The following is a 17,352-nucleotide window of genomic DNA, read 5'->3' as shown; positions in this document are numbered from 1 at the left end:
TCATACAATAATGAATTGATTGAGCGCCTAGCATGTACCTGACATTTTCTCAGCACTTGGGGTGCACAATGAGGAGACACAAAGAGAGACAAATATCCTGGCTGTCATGAAGAGGTGTGGGTGAGACAAACAATAAGCCATAAACTTTACAGTAAATAAGTGAATTTTATCATTTCTATGACCCAAAGAATAGAGCAAGAATTTGAGGCATTGGGAATTCTGCAAAGGGGTGTGCAGGTCGTGGGCGCTCAGGCAATACTTGAACAAATTTGGTGGAGGTGAAGGGTGACCAGCAGGAACTGGGCAGGAGGAGCAGTGCTGGTGAGGGCTGGAGAGCCGAGCCCGCAGATGGGAGGGTCCTGGTGTTTGAGGGACAGCAGGAGGCTGAATGGATGGAGAACAGTGAGGCAGAGGGAGGAGGAGGGGGGTTGAACAGTGGTAATGGGAATACTGCCTTATAGGCCCTTGTAAGTCTTTGAGACCCTTTTCTAAATCGTAGTAGAAAACATTTCCCTTTCTCACAGCAAAAAAAGAGGAATGCTTTGAGCTGGCCTGCACCATCCGAAGGTATGACATCAGTCTGCACTCACTTTAAAGACTGTCAGGTAGAAAAAACCAATTTTGCAAACACGTTGCTCTCTAGCCAAACACACAGGTGTTCCTAGGTAACCCCAAAAGGCAGACTCAGGAGAGAAGAATGAAAGTTGCTGAAGGTAGGGAGAGGTTTGGGACTCCAACAGAACATTTGATAAGCACCACTGTGCGTGTGAAGGGCTTCCTGAAGCAGAGCGCTGTCTGGCGGTGCACTCCAGACAGAAAAAGGTGCAGTCATAAAACGGCTGCTTTAGGGCTTCTGGGGAATGAGAAGGAGATCACAAAGAAAAGCATCCACGGCCTCTTGTATCTCTATGCCAGCGCTCCATTTAGGAAATGAAAAAGCAAACTATAAAGAACACAAATGCATAACTGCCATTGTAGGCACCACAGAAAGCTAGCTACTTGGCTGGAAGTCATGGCTACGGTGTCATGGTGGAGACACGCATACTGTCAAGGAGGAAGGTGTCGTCTGCAAATCAAGAAGCTATGGCTATTTATAGAAATTCATGGTGCTGGCAGTGGGGGGATGGGGAGGAAAGACATATGACTGAAGATAAAAAGGAGGGGAAAACACAGATGGCAGCTAACCTGCCTAGTCCCATCAGTTAAAGAAACAATGTTTGCTTAGCATATATGCTTGATAAACTTACCAGAAACTCAGAGGAGAATGCTGCCCTTATTTTTGCATGTTGCCTGGAAACTGTCATCTTATCCTACTTGAATGGTGAATTTTAAGGAGGAGAAAAAAAACTAGTCTTGGTTCTCCCTCCCTGCAACACATAGCACAGGGTGCCAGATCGTATTTGTAGCGCAGTGTGGGCAGAACTGTGAAGGGGGCGGTGTGCGTCCCGTGACTCTGAACGCTTACACCTCGCAGGTCCCTCTCCCTTTGCGCACCCCTGCTTCGCACATCCCCACTCAACAGCACAAGCAGCTGCCTCCTCGACCTGCCGGCTTCTGCTCCAACCCAGTAGAATCCTGGGGAGGTTGACAACACCAAAAGTGGCCAAGTGGCCAGGGGAGATTCAAACTGAAGGGTGTCCACTAGATTCTGTGACAAGAAGGCCATCAGTGACCTGGACAGGAGCTGTGCTCGTGGGGTGGCATGTCAGGCTGCGTTTGCATTGAGAGACTGAAGCCATCAAGTGTAAGAAATCTGACTGTGAAGGGAATAGCATAGTGGGAGGCTTTTAAATTTTAAGACAGAAGAACCTCAATCATGTTTAAATGTTAAATGTTGATGGAAAGGAGTTAGTTGCGAGGAACAGGTTGATGACATAGGAGAGGCAGGGGACAATCGATAGCACAGGCCCTGACCCTGCTGGGATTTTAATATGACATGATAAATGATTCTGGCCTGCTGGCCTCTGACCTGTTGCTGGGACCCAGAAAGCGAGTGCAGGCAAGTGTCCCTGGCTGCCCTGTCACGTTCCAGAAGATTAAGCCTCACCATTAAGTAGGATCCTGAGCACTGGTGCCATTAAACAAATCTAAGAGAAATGACAGGTCGTCTGCCTCTAAAGTCACACAGTATGATCGAGAAAAGACTCCCTGGACTCTCATACATGTGTAGCATTTTCTTAATGTCCTCTGAGGTCCATGATTAATGTCAGGATAAACCATGCTAACCATTTCTGAAAGCCATTTCCACATTAACATCATCCAATTGATTTTCATTATCCTGGGAACTTTTTTTCCCCTCTAAAGATCTATTGCATCTGCTCTGCCTTTAATTATTTTAAAAACAAACGTCATCTCCGAGCAAGACAGTTACAGAGACATAATTAGTTGGACTCAAAATCAGAGCTCTGTGTGATTGCGAGAGAGCTGTGCTCTGACCAACAAAGGCAGCCAAAGGGTCGTACTGGTCACCCTTTGTCGACCAGTCGTCCTGGTTAGTTGCCTCAACAGTAATGGTTTAGTTTTCAAAGAGCAAAATGCAAGTGGGAAAGAATTATTCTGACCCATCCAATTGGGACTATATTTAGTCCTAGAATTCCTATTCCAGTACATTTTTTAAATTTTTGGAGCTTTGGACACTCCTTACCTCCCACTAAAAACAAGCATGCATAGCAAAAGAACCCAGGCATAGCCCCCGCAGGACACACACAGAGCCCGACTGCCCCACAGTGCAACAGAGTGCAGCTCCAGCTTCCGAGGAGCCAGTGGCCACAAATTGTTGGCACAGTGGTGGGCAGCAGGAAACCCTTAGCAGGGAAGTAAAGCTGCTGCACTGAAGTGAACATTGAACTATGTACCCAGAGGCTGAAAGTTTTCTGCAAAAGACTCTGATAATGAAGAAGATAATAAGAGCATTCATTATATGCAGATAAACAGCAGCAGAACTTGACAAAGTTCACATAGACCCCCAGACAAGACCAGGAGAGATGCAAGTCCTTAGTCACAGTGGACCAAGTGTTTTGCATAATTCCTTAGTGACAACACATTAGACATTAATATGAGACCCTGGATGGTGAGTACAGTGCTCCGGTGTGTCATGTAAGACTCTCAGTGCACTGCGGGTCCAGCACTCCTGGTCTCTTCAAGAACCTGCTTCAGCTATGATTGGTAATAGCAGTGGCTGGGTTGAATGCACTCAGCCCTGTGGTTTCGGGCAAGGTCGTGTCACTTGGATAGAATCTGCCCTGTTTCTAAGAGTGCTACATGTTACACTAGACATTGATTTCCATTTTTCAGGAGAGGCTTTCCTACCAAGGCTCAGTGAAGCATTTATAATTCTTTTCAGAACACCTTGTTTTTATACCTACAACTAATATCAAAACTGGGTCATGTTGCTTTATGAATTCTAACCAGATACAGGCTAGTAAAGGAGGACATTGTACTGTTTTTATTAAAAGTGGACGGGGCTCATGAAGTAGATACTTCAGAGTGGGTTTGACTCCTATTGCAAGACACTTTTCTAGTTTTCTTGAAGCATTCTGCCAGCCTGTTGGATAAAATATTTCTGACTACTTAGGTTAGGAAAGTGCTTGGGCGAATCTTGTGCATGTAAATAATTGCTTTGCTTTACAATTTGGTGAAGATCATTGATGATTTTATCAAAATGTGGTGTATCCACAGCCAGCTATGTCAGAGAATTGGAAGCTGCCCGGCTTTGTGTGAAGCCCATCAAGCCAGGCCCAGCCACAGGTCACAGGCTGCTATGTGCAGCTCTGAATTTTGTGAGCGACTGGACCTAGGGTCCACAGGAAGCACACTGGCTGAGTGGCCACACCGAGTGCTCTGAATGGGCCTCTCAGAAAAGCTTGCTGCCAGCCCTTGACCCAAACCAGCTCTTCTGCCTCTGTTGACATTGACCAGGGCTTCCTCAGCCCTGGATTTGGTTGGTGTTGTAGACGAATGGGGAAAGATGGCCAAAAGAGCACAAAGCACATTGTCTTGATTTGGGTTCTTCCAAAGATGACCCAGAGATGAGGATTTAAATGCAAGTGGGTAACGTGGAGGCTGACCCTAGGAAGCCGTGTGGGGAAGTGGGGAAGTGAAACGGAGAAGAAGAAAGCCAGTGAGGGGTGTGCAGCAGGCCCATCACCACTGTGGGGAACTGGGGCACAGTCCTGCTGGGGGCCGCGGGGGACAGCGTAGAACACACCTCAGTCATCCAAACTGGGGAGGGGTGTGAGGAAGCTGGGATATTGGGCCACCAACACCCGCTCTGTGGTTAGCTGAAGGCTGCTTTCAGGACCAATAACTCGCTGGCTTCCTGGCACTCAGGCCCCTGCAACAAGGGGAAGACAGTACTCCTCAGGCAGCGGTGGTGTGGGCAGCCAGGCAGCCTGTGGTGAGCAGAGGGGGTGCTGGGGGTGTGGACAAAGACGACCTCTGCATCATGGGTCACCCCCTGATTGGGAGCCAGGTCCTCGAGCGGAGAGAAAGGACCCTGCCTTAGTCCGTTCAGGCTGCTACCATTAAATTGCCATAGACTGGGTGGCTTATAAATGACAAACATTTATTTCTCACAGTTCTGGAGGCTGGGAGTCCAAAACCATGGTACTAGCAGGGTGGGCTCCAGTGAAGACTCCCTCCAGGTTGCAGACTGCCAGCTTCTTGCTGTGTCCTCACAGGGGTGAGCAGGCGGGGGAGCTCGGTGGGGCCTCTTCTACACGGTGCTAGCCCTTCTCAATACCACCTCCTAACACACTGGGCATTCGGGTTTCAGCACATGGATTTAGAGGGGAGACACAAACATTCAGACTATAGCAGACCCCAAGGGTCTGCCCCAACCGGACAATGCTGAGGAGAGGGTCCTCCTCCTTTTCTTTTTATTTGCCTCTCTCTCCCCTTCCCTCTGTCTCTCTCTTTCACACACAGACACACACAAAGCTGCTGGTGAGCTCTCCATGCCACTGTGCAAAGTAAAGAAGAATCTTTAAACACACAGAATTTGATCAGAGAAATATAAATTAATGAGCACTTCCTGTATGCAGGGCACTTTGTGGTAGTTATAATAATGAATAAGATAGCATCTTCCTCCTTCTCAAGAAGAGGTTTGCCATTGAACAGGAGGGACAAAACTGAACAGAAAAAAGCCTCACAAGGTTCCCAAAAGGTCAAAGATGTGACAGGTCCTCTAACTGTCGGGGTTAGTAGTGGATTCTAAGAAATGATTTGCGCTTTCTAGAGATCGCAGAGGACAGCCAGAACACCAGACAGTGAACAAGTGTCATTGGGGATGAGCTGGGGAATGGAGGGAGGTCAAGGTGGACTTTACCAAGAAAATGAGATTTTAATCTGTCCTGACGTAACAGTAGGGTTTAAATGAGGGAGGAAGGTCCTGAAGGCTGCTTTCAGCACCACTGTGGGATGAGCACCTCAGGCAGATGCAACGAGGGAAAGAAGAGGAAAGGCCTAGTCAAGGAACGAATATGAAGGGCCCTGGATGGATGACAGGGTAGGGATCAACTGTGGAAGCACGGGCTGGTGGGTGGGGCAGGGCAGAGCAAGAAGGGAAAAATTGGGACAGCTGTAATAGAACCACAATTAAAAAAGAAGCATGTTCAGTTTCTTTAGAGGGAAACACTGAAAGCGACATACAATAAAGCAAATGAAGTAGTGGGCTCTTAGCCTGCAGACAGCTTTCAGTGTCATACTGACGTAATGGCTCTTTGCTCTTTTTAAGATTTATATATTTACTTATTTTTAGAGAGAGGGGAAGGGAAAGAGAAAGAAAGGGAGACAAACATCACTGTGAGAGAGAAACATCGATAAGTTGCCTCTCGCATGCCCTCCAACTGGGGACTAACCGGCAACCCAGATATGTGCCCTGACCAGAATCAAACCCGACCCTTTGCTTCACAGGAGGACACCCAGCCAACTGAGCCACACTGGTCAGGGCACGGGCACGAGAGCATTCTGTTACGTCAGGTACGAAATGCTATACATTGTGTGATTCTGTTTACAGGACATTCTGAAGGAGGCATAATTGCAGGAGCAGAACAGATGAGAGTTCAGCAGGCATGGGAGCGTGGTGGAGTTGGCTGCTGGGGTCAGAAGGTCACTGACGGGGTGATGGAAACATTTTGTGAATACATCCTGACCATTGTGCTGGTTGTTCATCTGTATATATTGCTCAGAGTTTATCAATCTGTGCATCACAAAGGAGTGCATTTTGCTGCCTGTAAATTACACTTCGATACACCTGCCTTAATCGGAGATGTGCGGAGAGGTGGAGTTAGTAGCTCTCCAGACAGCGGCAGGTCTCAGCCTGCAGAGGAAGCTGCTGGGCCAGGTCCTTCCCCGCTGGGAACCAGAGGAGAAGGGAAGGGAGGGCCCCCTCCCTAGACTGTTGTGGATCCCTGCCTGGGCTCTTCAAAGGCGTTCTCCTCTCACCTTCCCAGACAATGTCCCACCTTCCCAGAGACATGAGGAGTGTGACAACTGCCCTCAAGATTCCTCAGGCCATGCTGTATCCCTGAAAATTCTGAGGGTCCAACTGCTCTGGCCCGGGGTGGGGGAGGGGCACGGGACCTGGCAGCCTGGGTTCTGACTGTGTGCTGCCCACAGCGTCACTGTCCCTTCACCCCAGAGCCCCTGTGTCCTCACAGCGACCTGCTTATCTTTTGTACCAGATGACATTCGGCAGGGTTCTTTCAAGGTTGGCCGTGAACGGAACAAGGATCAGCCTGTTTCAGTTTCTTTGTGGTGGTTTCTACCTACTCAAGGTCATTTCTGTCCTGGGCTGAAAAACCTGGGAAAACTACAAATAAATGAAAATGGTGTTCTCTGCGTAACAGTAGGGTCACAGGTGTTCTTGGTTTGACATCAGCCACATCGCTCAGTCAGAAATTCGTCTTGAGTGAAAGTCATTTATTTCCCTCCTGCCTCTGACCCTGACTTGAATGGAGGGAGGAAATGTAACATTCAGTGACAGTGATTGCCAACAGGGAAATGTCGGGAGGAGAAAGGAGCCCAAGTAAACAGCAACACAATTTTCTCCAAAAGAAGGCAATTTGGGAGAATTTAGTGGAATTCTAAAAGGATGATTGGAGTAAACACATAGTTTGTGGCCCTGGGCAGTGCATTTCTCATCCACACCTTTATGTTAGCTCCCCTCAGCAAGCCGGGACCAGAACTGCAATCTCCTAATGAACACTTGTCCTTCCTAGATGTGACTTTTCAACTAGATGCTGCATCTTACCCGTTTAACCTCGATATGGTTTTGCCAGTTACATTTGTAGGTGGCTTTTCCAAATATATAACCCTATACAACTGCTGTCTTTTGCCGCTTGAGTTAATGGAAAACTATTTTGCTTTCTATGGGATTTGGGGTATGTTTTGCTTTCTCTTTCTTTCTGTCTGTCTTTCATGAAGGCGACGGAGCTGAGATATTTAAAATGGTGCACGTGGATGGCCCAAGATCAGCTGTTGCTCTGTCCGGTTTGCTGTGTTTACACGCCTGACAAACCTGTTGTTATGGGTTAGAAAGGACAGTGCTTCCTTGTCAGCAAGAGATTCTGTGAAACTTCTACTAGTGAAGGAGGTACATTGATACAGGAAATTGGCAAAAGTGTTCTTGCCACAGAGGAAAGGAAAAAAGATTACAACAGAGCCCTGCTTTTAAAAGAGAAGACAAAGAAGAAAGGGAGGGCGAGGGAGAAGGAAAAAATAATTTTGAGGGAGGTGAGAACCCAACACCTGAGATGGGTGCACAGGTAACTTTTATTTGTGGTTACAGCTTTAGGAAGCAGCATTCTTCCTTTATAGACTTTTACGTTTGAGTACAAATCCATCAGCCACCTCACTCAGTCAGAGATCCATAAAATTCTCCCTCTGAATATGTGTGTGTCTGTGTGTGTTGATAAAAAAGAAAAACATCTCCCAATCTCTTATCTCAGGGAACAGAGTGGAAGCAATGTGTGTTAAGACCCACTGTGGCACTAGTTCTGGAAGAGTAGAGAGGTATGACTTCAGAGTTGGGGAACAAACACATTTTAAATTAAGAGGCTTAAAATGTAGCAATGGCTGAGCAGGATGACAACTAAAGAATTGGTGAAGACTAATGATTTGTTGGAAATAGAAGGGTAAATAAAAAGAAAAAGTTGCTTGCTTGGATTTTTCACTTTTCATATTGACAATCAATAGAGTCACTGACAAGATGACAAATAACTTCAAAGAAACAGACAATCTGCGTGCTCAGCGCAAGCACCTGACTGCAAAACACCCGCAGAGGATGAAACAGCTCGCGTGCTCTGGGGAAGGAGGCACCCAGTTGTGGGGCCCTGAGGGTGCTGCACTTCATAGAAATGTTGCAACTCATGTAAATGGTGCACAAAACAAACTGGTCTCATACAAGTGACTCACTGTATATTTTTTTAAAAAAACAACTTTTTCATTTTTTTGTTTTCATTTAAATTTGTTTGTAGGGTCAATTCCTTCCCTGGAGGAAATGCTGGTCATCACATGCATTTCCTGGTCACTCTTATGCTTTAAAAATCCTCCAGTTATTCTAATTTTCAGAATATTCTACATGTATTTAGAAATGGTAAGCTCAATCACTGTAATAATCAAAACTAGGAAGTTTATTTAAAATACAGTGCCGTCTCCCCTGTCTAAGCTCGGCTGGCTCCAAATAGAAAGCAATAGGGGTTTGTGGTTGGCTTCTCTCTTTCCCCAGAGTCCTTCTACCCATCTCCCCTCACAGGCGAGGAAAGTTCTTACCTGTGTGGCACTGTTGTGAGTGGCATGTTCTACTGCAAAGTCCACATATATTACTACTGACTCTCAGGGGACTATAGATCCTCCCTCCCCAACCCCTTTCCTGGAAGCTGTCCCTTCAAGTCCTCTTGATATGGGTGATTTGCTCTCATGATGTGTCTTGAACTTTTGTGGCTCACCTGTAACGTCTTTATATTCAGGAGTTGGACTTTGTGCCCCCAGGAGGCCCTCTTAAACAGGATCTAAGCTGCCTCTGCTCCGTCACTCACCGCTGGCCCTGGGGACACCTGGCCCCTCTGCCCTCACAGGCCCCGGGAATTCAGGCCTTTCCTCTGCAGCTGCTCCCCACCCCTCCTTCCACCAGCCACACAGTCACCTGTGCCATTTTCATTTTATAGCTGAGTCAGATGCCAGTTCACTGTGGCCTTCCCAAGCTGCAGGGACACTGAAGAAAGCTCACCACCCTTGATTTCAGGGAACAGGGAGGGAGGCAGCATCCACCACGCCTGCCCTGGGGATGAGCTGAGACGATGGCTCCACAGGGAAAGCAGAGGCCGGTCTTGGTTGGTGTCTCTCCTCCCTCAGAGAGAGCCCTCCCCAGGTCCCCTCACAGTAAGGGCCGTTCTGACCTGCGAGGCACTATTGAGTGTCACACTCATGAAAAGCTTTTTTGCAAATCCAGCTGTGAAGCACCAACAAAATGCTTCACATCTTCACCCTTTTACACAGACAAAGGGTGTGTGGGCTTTAAGATCATCTAAACTCTCACCCTCTCTCTACTTCAAATTTTTCTGGGAAACATCCACAGGGAGAAGACAATGAACATACCTCAGGGAATGAGAGCTGGCAAAATTCACATCGTTTTCACTTCTTTAATGGAGCCTAAATTAATTTTTTTGTATGTTTGACCTTATTTCTTGAAAATACTAACTGGACAGGATTCCTTATATTCAACAAAAATTATAAAATGTAAATATCTATTTAGGAAGCTAAAGATATTTTATTATTTATGTTTATGTGTTATCTCAGTTTAACAAATGATTGACGTGGCAAAAGAAACATAAGGAAATCCTAATTTATAATTATGTGAATTTTCTTTCTAGGTACAGACAATAGTTTTGTGTTTGATTTTCTGATTTAATATCTCTATTGGGTCACAGTACCACATTTGTAATAATCACAAGCTTTATGACTAGCAGAACTGTTTTTATTTTAAAATAAATTGAATGAAAGGTAACCCAGTGACATTTCTGCTAGTAATTGTTTATAGTCTATTAGAAATCATAAATATGAACTCACCAGTGAATGAAGACAAAGTAGCTAATGTTTATATTAGGGAAAAATTAACAAAACAGCTCCAAGTCATTGGCAATTTACTGTTGCTAATGTATAACTAATAAACTCCTTTTTGTGTGAGGGAAAAACAATTACTGGGTGAGGAGCAAAAAATATATAGTTATGTTTCCTTTGTAGCCCAGAGAGGTGGCAGTGGGAAAGACTCAGAATTTGGAATCAGGATGCTTGGCTTTGTGTCCTGACTCTACTATTTAGCTGTGAGACTTTGGATAAATCAGTCTCTCGACTCCCTCAGTTTCCCTGTCTGTAAAATGGACAGGATAACAGTAGTCAGGGTTCAGCTGGAGAAACAGAGCCAACGGGATGTATGTTTATTACGTGGAATTGGCTCACACAATGGTGGGGGCTGGCTAAGTGATTCCAAAGGCCACAGTTCAAAGCTGTGGAATTCCCACCCACCTCCCAAACACACACACACACACAGAGTCACGGAAGCCTTTGCTTTTAAACCCATCCAGATTACCCAGGATGCCAAGTGATTACAAACTTTAATCAAATCTATAAAATATCTTCTTACTAGCACCTAGATTAGCATTTGATTGTATTGTGGGTGACTGTAGCCTACCTAAGTTCACACATCACAAGCATGTTTGTCACAAGTCATTGTAAGGATAAAGTAATATGTGCAGTGAACAAACTGTTCCAGGTGTTACTGAGTGGACTAACCTGTGTGCATGGCTGCCACCGGCTCCTCAGTGCCCTGGCCTGACACTGAGGGATTCTTCTCGAGAGTGACTATAAAACCCCAACTCTTCTGCCTAGCAGAATTATTCAGTGATGATCTTTGAGCATCTACTGAGTACCTACCCAGGCACCTACTATGTGCCATGACAAATGCAGGGGAAGTTGGCTCCAATTCCTCATTAACAAGAAGCAATTCAATAATCACCTTTATTCTTTCTCCATGTCATTTCTACAAACAGTGTTCTTTCCACTTAAGGCCCCAAGGTTATATGACAGTCTGGGGGGCTCAGGACGATTTAGGCAAGCACTCAATATTCTTACTCCCAGCTAGAAAGATAGTGCCACCTAGTATTTCAAAACAGAGACAGTTTCTGACATTTCCTGAGGAGAAAGGATGAACACTATTGGCTCCCTCTGAAAACAGCAGCTAAAACTGGACAAGTTCACTGGTCCTCCATTGCAAATATAATGTAATTCATTTATAAGTAATTTATATTTTCATCACATGCCAGTCACACATTATAAAATATTGGATATTTTGCTTTTCTACTTATAATTTTAGAATTGTTACTGCAAATGAATTAATTGAATTTTCTCTGTTCACAAGGCTGAGGTGAAAACTAATGACATAGATAAGAGATTTCCAGAGCCCCAGGGGGGAGGTAATTAGAAGGACTTTAGCATTATTATTTAATCCCCAAGGACAGTGTGGGTGATTATTCTCTGTGAGTGAATTGCGGTCTACAGTTCCATTTTAATTAATTTTTTTTCATAATATGAGAGACTTGTTAAGTAAATTTTAACAACTTACAAGCTTGAGGACATAGGAATTGTCTTAAGGTTTCTATAAGATTATTACTGCATCACACTGTGATTTTCAGGAAATTATCTTTTATTACATTGATTTACAAAGGAAACATTGTATTTTCCCATAGCTATATTTTGGTGATACATATATTCTGATATTTTTTGGTTCTGCAACCAACAAATCATCAGCCTTGCTAAGAAATTGCCTCTCTGGCTCAGCAATTCCACTTCTAGGAATTTGTCACAGGGAGGTGAGGAGCAGGAATTCAGTGTTTCTGGGACCTGTCTGTCCCATCACACATGGGGGATCTCCAAGGACTGGTGGGTGGGCATATACCAGCAATTTCCCCCCTGCTAGGCCCTGTTGCACGTGGTGCTGTGATAACTCCTGCATGCTCTGTAAGAAGTGATAAAATACATCTGGCACCAGTTTTGGTGAGGGATTTTAATCAAATGCAGGTTAGATTAAATCTGCTCTGTAAGAAACGGGGTGGCAATTTAGCTGTTACCTGATTAATGAAACAAGCCAGATTTTTAAAGGATGTAGAGGCTGCGATTAGGAAGCAGGTAATTGGGTAGCTGTCTATTAGCAGGATGAACCGGATCTGTATTGATCATGAAGGGGAAAGTCTGGCTTGATTAACAAACCTTATCAGCGTCAATAAACTAATGGTTGGTTTTTAAATGTAATTTTGCTTCCGTTCTTCACTAAGGGGCCCAAAATAGCCTGGGGAGGGGCTGTGGAGAAAGTGAAAGTGTTTATAAATCAGGAGCTTTTGTAGTCATTTGGGGAAACCTGGTAACGGGAAAGCAGCAAATTCCTCGCTCAAGCAAAAAGTATCTACCCCTCGACACCATACAGTGCAATTCAATACAGTTTGATACTGAAGCTAAACAATCCCTCCACATGGGACCCCAAGACACCGCCTCTGGAAAACAAATGGGATCAACATATTGGGAATTCTATCTGCTTGAAACAAAATACACACACATGCCCTCTTCTCTGAGGAGAGGGTGCCTCACCACCTCAGAGAGCCAGTAACCTCTGCAAATTCTCTTCTTGTGTCCCTGTGTTAGAAATCATGAATACAGTTGACCTTTGAACAAAATGGGTTTGAGTTTGGGGTCTCTTTATATGAAGATTTTTAAAATACATATGTAGAGTACTGTAAATTTATTTTCTTTTCCCTATGATTTTCTTAATAACATTTCTTTTCTCTAGCTTACTTTATTGTAAGAGTACAGTATATAATATATATAACATACAAAATATGTGTTCATTGATTATGTTATCAACAAGGTTTCTGGTCAAGAGTAGGCTATTAGTAGTCAAGTTTGGGGGAGTCAGAAGTTATACGTGGGTTTTCAACTGTGTATGGGCTTGATACCCCTCGCCTCTGCATTGTTCAAGGGTCAAATGTACTTAATATGTTACTATTAAAGAACAGGAGAAAATCTGCTGTTATTTGTCCCAAGAAGGTTAGAGGTGAAACTGTGTATTGACCCAGGATCACAATTTGTGACCTGAGATAACCAAGAAATGGTGTTTGGGTTCCTCCACTTCTTGCCTCACAGCAGAGCCCCTCAGACCCCCAGTGAGCCAGCCAACAATGCAGGCAACCCCTCCAGCCTGCCCCTCCTGCTGCGAATGCAGCAGCAGCGGTGGCAGCCCTGGGCCCAGCTCTGAGTGGGCGGGTGAAGATTCCCACTCCAGGAACAGAATTGGAGCTGTGCGGATACACTATGAGACATTCCACGGCATTTGACAAGGAATAAAGAGCGTGGGAAGCTCTTTGTATCTGTCTTTCGGTGCCCTGTGACTTCTCACAGGCTCATCACAGTTACATTAGAGTCAGCTTGGCTAGGTCAGAGCACAGAGGCAGCTCCAAGGTCAATGAAACCTGAAACGCTAAGATTTCATTCTAATAAATTTGGGATGGAGATGGCAGTAAATAAATAAACTAATTAATAAATAGATAAAGCTAGAGGAACTTCACTATGTTGTTTCCTGGAGAGCTTAATGTTAACCACAACAAAACGTACTACATGTGTAACTCTTGGTTCCATAAAGGATCTCTTTAGTTTGAATGCGTCTGGGAAAGAGGGCAGGCGAGGAAAGATGACCCACGAAAAACCTGGACCAAAAAGTTCTGAGTCTTCATGAGAACTGAGTTCACAGCTGTCATTTCCCTTCCCCTGCACCACTGTTGGTCTGAAGTCTTCAATGACCCGAGGTGCACGGTGACTGGGCAGCCATTGGGCGTCATCCTCAGGCCTTCACCACATTCGCAGCTCTCTCTAGAGTGTGTGGCTGCACAGCTGTGCTCTTGGACACACTTCTCTACATTCACAGGCAACGGCAGCCAGGTCCCTGCCTCTGCTAAGTGCAGCCACTACCAAACCTACCACCAAAGTTCCAGAGAGGAATGAAGTCGAAGAAGGACGAAGTGGTCACACCACAAACGGCTCGGCACCCTCCAACTTCCATTGTCTTCAACAATAAGACACCACTCTCTGGGGCACTTCCACTAATGAGGAGCTCAGACATTAGCTCCCAGCCTTGTCTGAGTGGTTTTCGTGTTTCATGAAGGAACCTCTGCTCTCTGTGGGTCTAGCCTTCACAGCACATGGCAACAAACCTGTTTAATGAGCATGTCCCATCTGTGAACATATGTTGCAGCCAGTGCCTTTTTCTTGTTTGAGTTGTTGCTGTTTGGCTGCTGGCACATTCGGGATTCCCACAGTATGAGACATAGAATTTCAGAGGAAGAAGCATATAGATGCCAGAAGGCACACATGTTAGGACACATAGTACTTTCACTGAAACATCCCACAGTGGTGTACATTCTCCTTCGAGGTTAAAATTTGGGGCTTCTCTAAACATTTCCCTGCCTCATGACAAGAGGCTCACGTATTTCTGCTAGCTGTTGTCGGAAGGCAATCAAGTGCATTAATGCCTCTGAGGTGGGCTAGCCGAGACTGATGAGCTCTGTCACTCAGGAGGTACTGCATGAGGGAAATCGATGTGGCTAATGGCAGCATTGGGAAGCCACAGACAGACACCAGCTCTGTTAGCCATCATGTTCCATGCGGTTAGGCAGGAAGAGCCTTGAAGAAAGGCTGCTACTTCCTGGAGGAGTGAGGAAGCCCACTGGGCCCTGGGCTAAAGTAGAAAGGGTGCCCAGCAGGCCACTGGGTCAGGGCTGAGGACCAGTGCTGAGCCAAGAGAGCCCTTGGGAAGCTGGTTCTGGCCACTGGATACAAGGAACTGTGTCAGACAGAGTCCAGAGGAAGGGCAGCAGTGGCCAGGGGCGTAGTGGACATACTGAAGGGCAGGGTTGGGCTGCTGTTGAGATAAGGTGAAGTTCAGGGACCAGGAGCTGCAGCAAATCCCCAGGAAGAAGGGGCCTGGGAGCCCCATGTCCTCATGAACCTGGGTCAACACCTGGTTCAGGTGTTGATGATCCTCCTGGTTCCATACCGCACTCCTACCCCCAGCAGAATGGAAGGCAGAGCCCAGGCTGCCATGATCCTGGCTGTGGAGCAGGGTGTCCTGCCTGGTAACACCTCCTTCAGCAAGCTAGTGGCCAGCAGAGGTTCCCATTTTAGGAACACAAGCACTGATGGTAACACCTGTGGCTTTGTGCACTGCCTACAACCTGAGAAACTTAATGAACCTACCTTTTCCAGGGCACATTTTTGCATGGTGACCTAGGAGGGCCTATGGGAACATCTAAGTGGTGGTCCTCAGGGTGGGGATGCTTGCTCTGCCCCTGCTATTCCCCTGGCAAGTGATGCCAGCAGCTTTGAAGGCAATGTCCTGGAAGATGCCCCCTGGGGAGTTTTCATTTGGGTCAGAGGATGCTTTATTTTGCCTACACAGAGGAGATGGTCCATAGAGGAGGCTGGTCAAATTAAACCAGGGTGGTAGGCTCTGGGTACTTATAATTCCAGTAATGCAGGTAAAAGAGCCTTCTTAACTCTACTGTGTTACATAGAGCACTAGGCTTGGAGTCAGGAGGGGCTTGCTGACCTGTAATTTAGTCAGGTAACATCTTTGAGCCTTTGAGGCTCAGTTCCTCCATCTATAAAATGGGCATAATAATGCTTAATCTTCCTCTCTCACAGGGTTGATAAAATATTGATGAACATAATGATACTGTTGTTATTAATGATGATAATAAATACCAGGAGTCACATACATAGCACTTATCATGTTCCAGGCACTGTTCTGAGCCCATGACAACTATTGGATCACTAAATCCTCGGATTGCTCCGGCGAGGGAGGGGCCCATGTTTCATGGGAGAAATAACAGGCTGAGTGACTCACTTGCCCACAGCTGTGTGTAGCAGAGCAGAACTGAATCCTGGGCAGCCTGGACCCAGAGGGACCTGGCCTAACTGTACCCTCTGTCCTCTCCAAGATAATCCGTGTGAAACTGGCTTGAACATCTGCCTCCAGAAAGCAGGCACTCAGCATGTGTTTCATAAAGGGATGAATGATTTCATGGATACACGAAGTGCTGAACACATAGAAGCAGATACTGTCTTTACTATGACTAGAAGTTGGGTGGTTCTGTCCTCTACAATCAAGGGACCAAGTCTGACTTCTGCTCAGGCACTAAAACTGTCAGGTGAGAGACGGATGCTGGGCCCCAGCCAGCCGGCAGGACTGGTGTGTGGGAGGATGTGTTTGGGGAGGGGGTGAAAGGCTGGCAGCCCAGAGCTCAGTGTGGGAGTCTGTTGGTGGCTGCCCAGAACAAAGAGGAAACACTCAGGCCTGGAAACCCTTTTCTTCAGCTGGCTGGGAAGAGGAATTTTTCATTCCAACAGCCCATTGGTTCTGATTGATGAAGAGAGTAGCTTCCGCTAGGAGAAACTGACAAAGGCAATTTACAAGGGGGCGAGGGAAGGAGGAATTGAGCCGTGTGCTACCACGCGGATGGATCCCTGCACTGTCCCGGGGGCCTTCGCAGCGCCTTACAGACGCGTGACAGCGCCTGCTGTAGATGTTGGGGCCACTGTTGTTTTACTCTTTGGCCAGGGCCCGGATCAATGGCAGGCTGCACCGAGGCCATCCATCACCACCCAGGAACAGGCTGTGAGTTATGAGGCCCAAATCTGATGCTGACCTGCCAACAGCCTCCCTTGCAGCATCATGAACGGGTGTGCGGGCTTGTCAGCACTGGACCAGGGTCAAGTTCTAGGTCTGAGGCCTTGCTGGAAGGAGCTGGGAGCTGCTGAAACCTTTTCTCAAGGGTAGGAAATGTTGCAGAGGAGCCACCTCACTCCTACCAAGATGCCTCTTGGGGTTCCAAGGGCACGGTGGATCCCAAGGACCCTCCATCCCCAGGCACCTCCACCTAAACTTTGATTAAAACACAAAACATCATTCATCCCATGTTCTCATCCAGTAGCGTCCCATCCAGTAGCCCCACCCTCCACCATTGACTTCGCTGTCCCCCCCCCTCCCCCGCCATTGGAGTAGCCTAAGAACTGAGAGTCACTCCTGGCTACTGCCCCTCCCTTAGTCCCCACAGCTCATCAGTCGTCAGACTCAGTAGGTTTCACTGCTACACTGTGGGCTTTGAACGCTTCTTGTGACCTACAAGTACAAGCAGTCCATTTTGTAGGCAGCTCAGAATCCCATAAAATACATGCATATCCACACACACCAAAACAACCATTTCAGGAAGCACACCTTTCCTGAATGCAAAGTCCTCCGGTTGTTTTTTT

General features: G+C 46.3%; 2 long non-coding RNA genes across 2 annotated transcripts; one reads left to right on the top strand and one right to left on the bottom strand.

The window, feature by feature from the left end:
* Positions 1-1,699: 1,699 nt before the first annotated feature.
* On the bottom strand, positions 1,700-17,002 carry LOC118499502. Its single transcript, XR_004901996.1, has 4 exons — positions 16,980-17,002; positions 9,539-9,545; positions 5,410-5,411; positions 1,700-1,710 (listed from the first exon to the last, which is right to left on the bottom strand). It is a non-coding gene; the product is annotated as an uncharacterized LOC118499502 (long non-coding RNA).
* On the top strand, positions 7,724-10,002 carry LOC118499503. The gene is made up of 2 exons (XR_004901997.1): positions 7,724-7,766; positions 8,970-10,002. It is a non-coding gene; the product is annotated as an uncharacterized LOC118499503 (long non-coding RNA).
* Positions 17,003-17,352: the final 350 nt, after the last annotated feature.

This window comes from Phyllostomus discolor, chromosome 3 (genome assembly GCF_004126475.2).
Source record: "Phyllostomus discolor isolate MPI-MPIP mPhyDis1 chromosome 3, mPhyDis1.pri.v3, whole genome shotgun sequence".
NCBI lineage: Eukaryota > Metazoa > Chordata > Mammalia > Chiroptera > Phyllostomidae > Phyllostomus > Phyllostomus discolor.
This window is presented reverse-complemented; position numbering and strand designations above follow the sequence as displayed.